The 11367-nt window shown below is 41.0% G+C and overlaps 1 protein-coding gene across 1 annotated transcript in view; it reads right to left on the minus strand.

Annotated features, from left to right (window-relative positions):
• Nfyc (nuclear transcription factor Y subunit gamma) overlaps positions 1 to 295 on the minus strand; it is a 62603-nt gene extending 62308 nt beyond the window's left edge. Inside the window, exon 1 of the mRNA XM_015485193.2 lies at positions 146 to 295. The gene's annotated coding sequence lies outside the window, so the exon portion shown is untranslated. The remainder of the gene's footprint in view (positions 1 to 145) is intronic.
• Between the last annotated feature and the right edge of the window lie 11072 nt (positions 296 to 11367).

Consider the following 11367-nt stretch of genomic DNA (forward strand, 5'->3'; position numbering starts at 1 on the left):
ACAACATGGCGGCGGCAGGCCGGACCGAACTGCACCAGCGGCCGCACGAGGGAAGTGAGGTCTCCGCCGAAGGCGGGAAGCGCTGCCCCTCCCCCCGCCGCCGTCCCCTCTAACCCTCTTCCCACTGAAACTCCCGCACACTCACAAGTCCCTGCCGCGCAGTCTTGGGAAGAGCAGGAGCCGCCCCCGCGCTCCTGCGGCGTCGGGCAGTGCAGGGGCCCGGGCACGGTGGAGGGGAGGGGGAAGCGTGCGTCACGGAGAACGGAGCGCGCGCGGAGTGGGGGCACAAACAAGATGGCGGCCACGCCGTTTGCACCGTCTCCCCTTTTCCCCTCCCCCTCCCTTGGCGCCTCGACTCCCAGTGTAGTGCAGTGCGCAGAAGCCGCGTCAATTGGAGTCTCGCGAGAATTGGGAAGCGTCGACGAGGAATTGAAGCGGAAGAAGACCTGAGGGTTTTTATGATCTCGTCCCTTCCAGGGGATACAGAGGCGTGCGGTGGTGCTTCCTTGGCTGCGCACGCTTATGAATTCTAGGGAATAGATAGCTTTGTGGTGTTTCGATTTGGAGAGAAAGATGGGGACGAAGGACGGCATGGGGAGTGCCAGGCTTAGCTCGCTGTTAAAGATAATTACCAGCACTATAAATTCATAGAGAGGGCGTTTAGATGCCGCAAACTGTAAAACCATATGCTCCAGAATAAAGGAACAAGAATGGTTAGCTTGTAACCTTTCGTCAACAAAGACCTTGTTTTTTTCATTTGAATGCATTGTAAGAAAAAAAATCGAAGACAATTGGGAACCATAGTGCAATGAGCGTCCACTTCTTTTTCGTCTCCGCGACCACTTAAAGGCATTAATATTGTTTCCATTTTATAGATAGAAAAACTAGCTCAAAAACGTTAAGTGATTTGATCAACGCCCCACAGCAAGTGTCAAACCGAATTAAATTGAAGTATGGAATTATATAGTGAGTTTAGGTAGCAAGCACAGAAAGTAATGGGACTGCCTCTGCTGATAGTAATCTTGAATTTTACAAATGACATTTGAACTTTTTGAGGACTTCTGTTGCATGGTAAAATCAATATAGAAGTAAACTAAACAATAAACTGTAAAATCAATATAGAAGTCTCTGTAGTCAACTTATCAGAGGCTTGGGGGAGGAGGAGGTTGTTTTTTGAGTCCAGAAGTTTGGGGGCAGCCTGGGCAACATAAGGAGACCCCAATGTCAAATAATCATAGTGAATAAACACAGTAGTAGTATTTTCTTTGGGTTCATAGCTGGTGATAAAGTAATGACTTGAATTCAGAAAATTCTCATATCCAACTTGAATAAATCTCACTTGAGGCACTCAAGAATTTGATGAATGAATTAAAAAACCTAACTAGCTCAATTCCTTTATATGTAAAATGATATACTTTTTACCTCCTGGAATGTTGGGGAGATTGAATAAAAGAATGTGAGATTGCTTTATTGCAAAAGTGTTAGAAATTAGTGATAACAATGATGTTTTCAGACAAAATGTGTGTTGAGATTGTAGAGAAATAAAAAAAGGTCTTTCTACAAATATTTATTGAGCATTTATTGCCTATACTATGTTTGCAAAAGATATAAAATGTGTTGGAAGCACAAATTAGTGTCATTAATGATTATTATTACATTGTAATAAAGTATCAACAACACATGGGTTCTGTAGTCAGTTTTCCTATAAGATCCTGGAAATTAGGATGCCCTTAAATACAAGTCTATGTAGTACCAGAAATTAGCCAAGGGTGAGATATTTAACAAGTAGTGCTCTAGCATTGATCAAGCAGGTTAAAAGTCAACTTAGAGGGTTGGGAGAGTGGCTTAGTGATAGAGCCACATTTAGCACACACCCAGGCCCTGGGATCAAAAAAGAAGCCCACTCACTTAAGGTCCTAGTGGTCTCTTTGTTCCAGGTATTAACCGTGTCGTTGCTGGTTAATAGGGAAAGCCAGGAGAAGGAAGTTTTTAGGAAACTTTTAGATAGTACTAAGATATTTCAATGTTTTAATGGTCAGTATTATAACTGATAACATACTGGTGCATATAAGCTGAGTATTAGTCCTTGCTGTAGATATTTTTTCCCTCGTGGTTCTGAGGATCGAACTCAGGGCCTGGAGTATGCTAGGCAAGTGCTCTACTACTGAGCTACATGTCTAACCCCAGCTGTATTATCAACATCCTTCCTATCTGTTCTATCCCTAAGGAATTAAATAATCTCACCCTAATCTCATCAAGTTTGGTCCTGTTTGTTTGTTAGTTACTGGGGTTTGAACCTGGGGTGCTTAACCACTGAGCCACATCCCCAGCCCTATATTTTATTTAGAGACAGAGTCTCACTAAGTTACTGAAGCTGGCTTTGAATTAGTGATCCTCCTGCCTCAGCTCCCAAGCCACTGGGATTATAGGCATGCACTCAGCGAAATTTGGTCCTGTTTTGATTAAGAAAATTTAAGTAGGAAATGATATGAGCCACTTATGAGCAGAAATATATGAGCCATCCCATGATCCTGGCATATCATTTTTTCTCTACCATGAAAGCAACATGTCCCAAATAAAGCTGTTTTCTCCAGCTTTGGTTTCAGAATGAAGATGTTGACAGTGACGGTTAATGCACATGACATTACATGAAATAAACTATTTAAAGAAATAAACTGTTGTAATGTTTTGGTTGTTACTGCAGCATAACCTAGGTAGCCCAAGCTAATACAGCTCCCAAAATAGCTACTCCAGTGGTAAGCCAAAAGTTTATCCTCAAAACATCATGACAAAGCAAACTTTGGTCCAATCACAGGGAGGATTCTCAAAAAGACAAATGTGATTGTCATTTAAAAAACAGAAGCCTTATCAATCCATTATTTTATATGTTGTTTAGACCTCTCTCTAAATAGGATATACAATGATTCTTTGCATGAAAAGGCCCATTTGGCAATGGCAGCCCAAAACAAGACAGTCACAGGGCTAATACTACCATTATTTCTCTAGGCCCTGTCTCAACAAAGACAGTCTGAGCATTAGGATTTCCATGTTCCTGTCACCTGAGTGATAGATAACATCTCAGGCTGCCTCTATTAAAAAATGCTTCTTAAGATCAATGTGCTTTCTGGATGTGATTCAGTACTTACCCAGCAAATGGGACAGAATTCAGTGATCTGCCACCTAGAGGAGTCTAGTTTTTATTTTTTTAGACAGGATCTATGTTCCCAGACTGGTCTTGAACTCCTGCACTTAAATGATCCTTCTACCTCAACATCCTGAGTATCTTGAGTAGCTGAGATTACAGGCATATGCCATCACACCTGGCTAGTTTTTTAAATAATTGTATTTTTTATAATTTAATCACATTCTATTTCTATTTTATATAAATATCAGTTTCTGAGAGGTTAATACAAGGGCCCTGGGAGATTGTTGTATTCTCTGCTTATTATTAAAATTAGACTTATGAATTTACAAGGTTAAAAGTCAGTTCTGGGTCGATGGTAAACTCCCTAAGGTTATAGCACTGTGAAGGGACCAGGCTCCGGGTCCAGCTGGAATTTAAGCCCCACCCCTCTACCTCGTTGTTGCTTTTGATCTAAAAGAAAAGCAAGTAGTGCCAAAGAAATAAAGGTCATGTACTGTTGTAGTTCAAAAAAGGGAGAGATTATTGCTACTGAGTATGAAATAATGGGGGGAGTTCAGGAAAGATTCTCAAGGGTATGACATTGAACTGGGTCTTGAAAAGTAAATAGAAGAGATGAAGAGCATGCCGTGTGTTAGCAGTAGTAAGCAAATACAGAAAGTAAGGGATCAGTTGAGGAAATACAGAATAAGAGGGAAATAAAGAAAAATCGTATGGAAAGATTTTAGAGTCAAATTAAGATTCTTGGGCTGGGAATGAAGGCACACACCTATAATCCTAGCAGTTCTGGAGGCTGAGGCAGAGGATCGCAAGTTCAAGGTCTGCCTAGGCAATTTATCAAGACCCTGTCTCAAAATAAAAAAATAAAATGGGCTGGGGATATAGCTCAGTAATAAAGTGCCCCTGGGTTCAATCCCCAGTACCTCAAAGAAAAAGAATCAAGACTCTTGGGTCTTATTTTCTGCTAAGGAAAGTTAGTGGTGGAAGTTTGTTTTTAAGCAATTTTAACCAATTTGAAAGTGCCCAGTGTGGTGACATTAAGTACATTCAAATTATTGTGCAATCATCTTCCTCTCCATCACCAGAATTTTTCAACATCCCATATTGAAACCTTTTTTTTTTTTTTTTGGTATCGAGGATTGAATCCAGAGGAGCTTTTTCCCACTGAGCTACATCCCTAGTCCATTTTTTGTTTTGTTTTGTCTTTTTTATTTTGAAACAGGGCCTTGCTAAATTGCTGAGTCTGGCCTCAAACTTGTGATCCTCTTGCCTCAACCCCCTGAGTCTCTTGGATTACAGGAATGTGTCACCCTGTCCAGCTAAAATCTTTTTATATCTTAAACATTAACCCCTCATCTCCCACTATCCCCACTTCTGTACTAATAATTTAATGATTCTAAGTACTTCATATAAATGGAATCATATAATACATGTCCTTTTATATCTGACTTATTTCACTTAGCATAATGCCCTCAAGTTGTAAGAATATACCAAAATTTCTTTTTGTTGTGTGTTACACAGTATATTTTGTTTATCCATTCATCCATTGATGGGCATTTACTTCCACCTTTTGGGTACTGTGAATAAATGCTGCTGTGAACATTGGAGTGCAAATCTCTGTTGGAGTCCCTGCTTTCAACTCTCCTGGGTGTGTACTAGTGAACTTGATGGATCACATGTTGATTCTGTGTTTATTGTTCTTTAAGGAGCCATCATATTGTTTTCCACAGTGGCTTTCCCACAGGCAGAAGTTTTTCAGAGGGGAGTGACATGGTCCAAACTATGTTTAAAGGCAATCTGGAAAAGAGTAGAATGGAATAGAGTTGCAGAATGATCAGGTGGAGACTTCCAAAACAATAGTTGAAGGAATATGTCATGTGAACCTGGACACATTAGCAACCATGAGAATTGAGGGAAGAGGAAACAAATGCAAAAGGGATATGGCCAAGCTAGGACTGAAAGGACTTGACCACTGATGACTGTTGAGGAGGTGGGGAACAAAGGAAAAATAAGGGTGTTTAACATGATCCCAAGTTTCATGCCTGGGAGGATGGCAGTCTCCAGAGGAAGAGTCCCAGTGTGGATAACTCACAGTTCAGGTTTGAATCACAAGTGGGACATTGTAGGTCATGGAGTGGATATTTGTTGTCTGGTCTGCTCAATAATATCCCTTTCCTTTATTTTTTAAATACATGACAGCGGAATGCATCACAATTCTTATTACACACATATAGAGCACAATTTTTTATATCTCTTTTTGTTCCCTTGTCCTTTAGACTGGTAATAACACACACTGCTTTTCTCACTTTAGGTTGTAGAACCTCCCTCTTCATCTCCATATATCAGGGCTGAGGGTGTGTGGCCATGAGAATATAATTTTCAGATCTCTGACTAGGGGAATTGTAATTCACCAGTAGTCCAACTGCTTAGTTCTAAGACGTCTGTCAAACTTTGAAGTCTGTTGCCCTTCACTCTGAGGCCTAAACTCCCATAGGCTTCTTTGAGCCAATGATAGCACAATAGGAATTTCTGGACAAGTCTGTTCCTGGGATGAGCAGTACTTTTTTTTTTTTTTTTTTTTTTTTTTTGGTACTGAGGATTGAACCCAGGAGTGTTTAACCACTGAGCTACATCCCCCGCCCTTTTTTATATTTTATTTAGAGACAAGGTCTTGCTAAGTGCCTCATTAAGTTTCTGAGGCTGGCTTTGAACTCACGATTTTCCTGCCTCAGCCTCCTGGCCGCTAGTATTACAGGCATGCGCCACCACACCCTGTGAGCAGTACTCTTCTGATAGACAACTTTGACTCAAGGACTCAACAGACATGCCAAACTTTTCTCAGAACTTCACTTAGTCTATTATGCTTCCACCTAGAACTTTCTTCCCTTTCTCCTTCACTTAGGATCAGCTCTGCATCATTGCCTGGGGCTTTCAGTCTTTTCCGGTTAACTCCCATGATTTCCCACAGATGTTTCTCTTACAATAAATATGTTTTATTGTATCCTGTCTTGGTGTCTGATTTCCTGAGGATATGAACTGACATAATGTGGGGAGGAGGGAATGCTTCCTACCATGGTACCTCTTCTATACTCCATTAGCCAGAGGCTAGTGGTCTGACCAATCATAATGGTCCATCTCCATGTCCTGTTCCAGTGCCTCCTCAGAGTCTCAGCATCATTTGGCTCCCAGACTATTTGGTCTATCTCAATGACAGATATGACTGACAAGGTCTGAGCAAGACTTTCTAGTTCTGCTGCCTTGTTGCAAACATGAATTCTATGTCTTCTACAACTTCCAGACCCTAATGACACAACTGCCTCACAGAACATGGAATCTGGCTTCCTGGGAAGTTGCTAAAGGGGCCAATAAAGCAATCCAGTACTACCCATGGGATGAATTGTCCAGTGGAAGACAAGAGGCAGGAAAGAGCAGAAGAGAATCATCTACTCTCCCCTTCCTCCTCTGATGAACTGTTTGGAGGCATAATTTCTCCATATGACCCACCTAGAACTGCTTCATGGCCAAGCAGGTACACCTGCCAATAGGGTACACTTGCCAAGAGAGTAACTGTGTCTCTTCACAGCTCACTGAGAAGTAAACAGCAAATATTTCCTTGCATTTTTTTCCCATCTTCTGTTTTCCCTTGTCCCTCATTCCCTGCCCTATTATGTTTCCCACATGAAGCTTTAGCACTTCAGACATTGTTTTCTAGGAAACTTCTTCAAACATTGTTTTCTAGGAAACTTGCTAACACAGGCCACAGTTTCTGAACAGATAGGCACATGACCCAAACCAAGTGAAGCAAAATCTTTTTGACAATTTGAAATATGGATAGAGGAGAGACAGGATTTCTCTTCTGGAAGTCTTCCTCCATTAGTAGCTCAGAGTGGCCATTACCTGCTTCATGAACCGTGCCTGCTTGAGCATGAAGTCATCATAGAGGAAGACAGATCAGAGAAAAAAGTATATCCCTCTCTGAGCCCTGACATCAACTGAGCTAGATCCAACTTTTCCCAGTACTTGCAGTTGTTTGTCACTTCTTTATCTCTCCTAGACCAATTTTTCCCAATCTACATCATATAAAACATGGTCAACCATGGATCCCAGGCCACCTCTATTCAAAAGATCATCCAATGACTAAATTCTTAGGTCCAATTAAAAATTCCTGAGAAGAAGAGCTCCTAGTTGGCCTAGCTTTATCCAAGGGTCCACCCCTAAACCAACCAACATTGTTGTGGAGGGGTAGACATCATTATGTGCTATAACTCTATGAATGGATGTATGCTGGAGGGCAGGTGATAGAGTAACTCTTCCCAGAAAAGTGGGAGTGTTGGGCAGACCAACTGTTGGCTGTCTACTCCCAGAGAATAAATAAAGGAAAAGAGTAAAGGTGAAAGTTTAGAGGCTGAAACTTTATCTAAAGCAATGCTATATCCAGTCGAGCTTTCTGAGATGATGGAAATGCTTTTACCCTTATACTATTCAGCAGAGTAGCCATTAGTTATATGTGCTTACAGAGTACTTGAAAGACAGTACAATTGAGAAACTGAATCTTCAATTTAATTTTACTTAAGTTTAAATAGCTACATGTAGCTAATGACCACATATTATGCAATTCTAAACAATTGATCCCTTTGGGGAGGCAGCATGGCTTAGTTGCTCTATTACCATGTGCTTTGGAGTCAGCCTGATCTAGGTGTGAGTCCCAGCTCCATTTACTTAACTTCTGAGCTGGAGATGTTAAAAAAAAGTCAGTGGTATATGATTCCACAAGAGAAAAGTACAAAAGATCTACAAAGGGTCAAAGAGTCTGTCAGATTTGGCATTTAAGAGACTATGAGGGAATGAAGATGAGAAGGGTTTAAACTATGATGGGGTAAAATTGAGACCAGTTATTTACCTACCTTTTGGATGTTGGCTAAGTTCCTTTCCTCCAGAGGAGACTCCCAAGCAGAGAGACTGGAAATGCAAAAATTTTCTCTCCTCTTAACTCTAGTTGTCACAAGGGGAGCTGAGAATTCAAAAGCATGTGGTGAAAATAGGGCTCCAAAGTCAAGCCAGAAAAACAGAATGAGAAACACTGTCAATTGTGGAGCCTGGAGCCACAGGTGGAGTTGCCTAGACGAAGGAAGCCACAAGGAAAGAACACCTCACCTCATTATACAGTACTTACTCTGTGAACAGAGTTTGAGTCCTTCAAGGGTTAGGGCCATGTGCATCTCTGAGCACTTAGTAAGTACCTGGCACATTAGTAGATCAGATGTTTTGAATGAGCAAATACAGGTAAAATCAGGCCATTCTGGTGCATGATAAATATTCTGTAATATAGTGTTAATTAAGTTATCAAAGAGAGAAAACAAGAAGGTGCCAAGGAATTCTTCCTGGCTTGGAAACCCTGCTTTTAAGGTCCTTGGCATATTGCCTGGCACAGAGAAATTGATCAACAAGTGATCACTATGGTAGTTAAAATTAGTCCAGGAGGGGCTGGGGATGTGGCTCAAGCGGTAGCACGCTCGCCTGGCATGTGTGCGGCCTGGGTTCAATCCTCAGCACCACATAGAAACAAAGATGTTGTGTCCGCCGAAAACTAAAAAATAAATATTAAAAATTCTCTCTCTCTAAAAAAAAAAAAAAAGAACTCTGAACATTAGTCCAGGAATAAGATTTTGGACAAGGTTGGGGTAAGGCCTTGACAATAAAGAGAGCTAATATATATTGATCTTAATCCTTAAAACAACTTAATGAAATGGGTTTTATTAGGTTAATTTTACAAGGAAAAAAACTTGAAGAAGAGATGTAATTTATCCAGTCGCTAAGCTCAGGAATGGCAGGACTGGGGTCAAACCTAAGCTTACCCAATTCTAGAATTCAGCCTCCAGCAACTAAGGTTTGGAAGCCAGGGAGCAGAAGGAGGCTTGAAAAGGGAGCTTAAGAAAAGCAGTTCTGGGATCAAAATTCACTCTGCTTCCTACACACTCACACAAATCCCAATAACTTCTCCCTTCACGGCCCCTACTTAAGTGCCTTCTTGCCACACTCCGCTTTCCTTCTGCTGAGTTCACCTCTAAGCTCACCTTCTGTTTCCTGCCCATTCAACTACATCTGCTCTCCTTTGACTGAAGGAAGCTAGAGTTAAAATGGGTTCAAAGGAGGTCTTTTCGTTAGTTTGACTTTTATTTGAAGAAAACAAACTCTAGAGCAAGTAAGTATACTAAATATTCCAGTAGAGGGAATTGGCAATGCAAACAAGAGAGAATATCTGCAGAGGTTAGTTATTGAAGTCCTGAGCACAAGATCAAGGGAGAAGTTTACCTCTGGTAGGAGCTGGGACATGGTATCAGAGTAGAGGAAGACAAAAAATGTGGGTAAATGAACAGGAAAGCTGGTAAAAGTTAGGATGCTTAAAATCAAGTGTTGAATTTTGCAGCAATCAATGATGGATGGTGTTGTGTAGGATGATGTTTTTCAAATTGCAGATCATAATTCATTAACAGATCACAGAATCATTTAGAAGTTTGTGGCCAACTTTTATTTTTATAATAGAATAGAACACAATTAAAAATTTGGATTAATGGAACATAGCAAATGTAAATACTATGAAAACTATGATGAAACTTTTGCTTGTCATACATGTATAAAACTGATTTTTTATTGAGGGTAAAGAATATTTTGCCATCTAGAATATGACCATGGGAAAAATGCCTGATCCCTAGAACTTCTTTCTCTTCCAGAGATTTTCACAGTGCTTGCAAATTGGTCTTTCTTTGTGACACAAAATGAACACCCTAAGGCATGATCCTGTTCAACTATGCCAGAGCACCCTAATTGTGGTTATGGCCTGTGGGTTCCACATATGCCAAAAAATTAATCCCACTCTTCAGAGATACTCTTCCTTCCTGTTTCCACTCTCATTATTATCCCAGGATGACTGCCAATAACCCCCAGGGCCTGTATGTTTCCTATTTATAATAAGCAAGGAAGAAAATCTGTGTGCTAGACTTTTGGCAAAAATCCTGAGATTCATTCTGATTGTACTAGCTGAGTTCACGTCATCCTGGCCAGTGATATTGAATGCCTTTATTGGTTCAGTGCTGCTATAACTGATGGAATTACCTTCCTAAAAACACATGGATTCTGGAATGGAAACCAAGGCTATTAAGGAAAGGAGAAAAGGTTAAATGATGTGATCAATTAATGACCAATACAAGTGACCAATAATAATGGTTTCAAGTTAGTTGTCAATTTCAATAGTATTTGTGTTAGTAGTCATTGCTTATTTGATATACACTGCACTTTAGCCTTCCTACATTCTGTTTTGTGTGCTGAACCCAATAAACTACATTTCCCAGACTCCTTTTGGCAATCGACTTCCTGTCAGATTAGGCCAATGGAAACTTCAGGTGGGAAATTTTGTGCTTTAAGAGGGGATGGTGGTAAAAGAAGTAAAGCCACTGTTCTGTTTTTGTTGGAGACTCTGGCAGCAGATAAGTAGTTAGGGCTTGGAGACCTTCACCATCTCTGGCAGTGCTGGTAATGGCCCACTGTCCCTGCAAAAACAGTGATCTAGTTGTGTCCACAATAAGTGCATTTCTGTCTAATAACACCCTTCCATTTGTTCCTCAGGCTATGGGGTAGTAGAAGCTTCCTGCAGCTACTAATATCCAGTCTTCCCAACTTTACTCTTTTGCTCTTTCCGACCTAACCAATTCTCTGAAATAATCCCTTCTGTTTGAAATTCCAAGCACGTGTTCTATTTTGTTACCTTCACCCCAACTGACACAGCATCACCCTGGCCTCTGAACAGGCTAACTGCAATTACTAACTTCCCAGTTGTGGGTTCGCATTGTTGAGCTGAGTGATGCACACTGAGCTCTCAGCGGGGGCACTGGGAAAAGACCCAGGGCGGACCACAGCAAGCACAGGTGAAGCTGCCTATTCCCTTCTGCTTCCTCACCTACCCCCATAACTGTCTTATGGAAGCACTGCTTGCCTCCCAAGATAACTTAACTCCAAGCTATGGCCAGAATGGATAGGCTCCAAAATGACCAGATGGGAGCCCAGCCATGAGCACAGTTGGCAAGGGGAACCAAAACAGGAGTCAGGAAAGGGCATCCTGGCTATCTGGTAGAATTTAGAGAGGAGGAAGGGCAGAGATTGTGATTCCTGCTTCATATATATATATATATATATATATATATATATATTTTTTTTTTTTTTTTTTTTTT

The sequence above is a fragment of the Marmota marmota genome, unplaced genomic scaffold (genome assembly GCF_001458135.2).
Source record: "Marmota marmota marmota unplaced genomic scaffold, marMar, whole genome shotgun sequence".
Classification (NCBI taxonomy): Eukaryota; Metazoa; Chordata; class Mammalia; order Rodentia; family Sciuridae; genus Marmota; species Marmota marmota.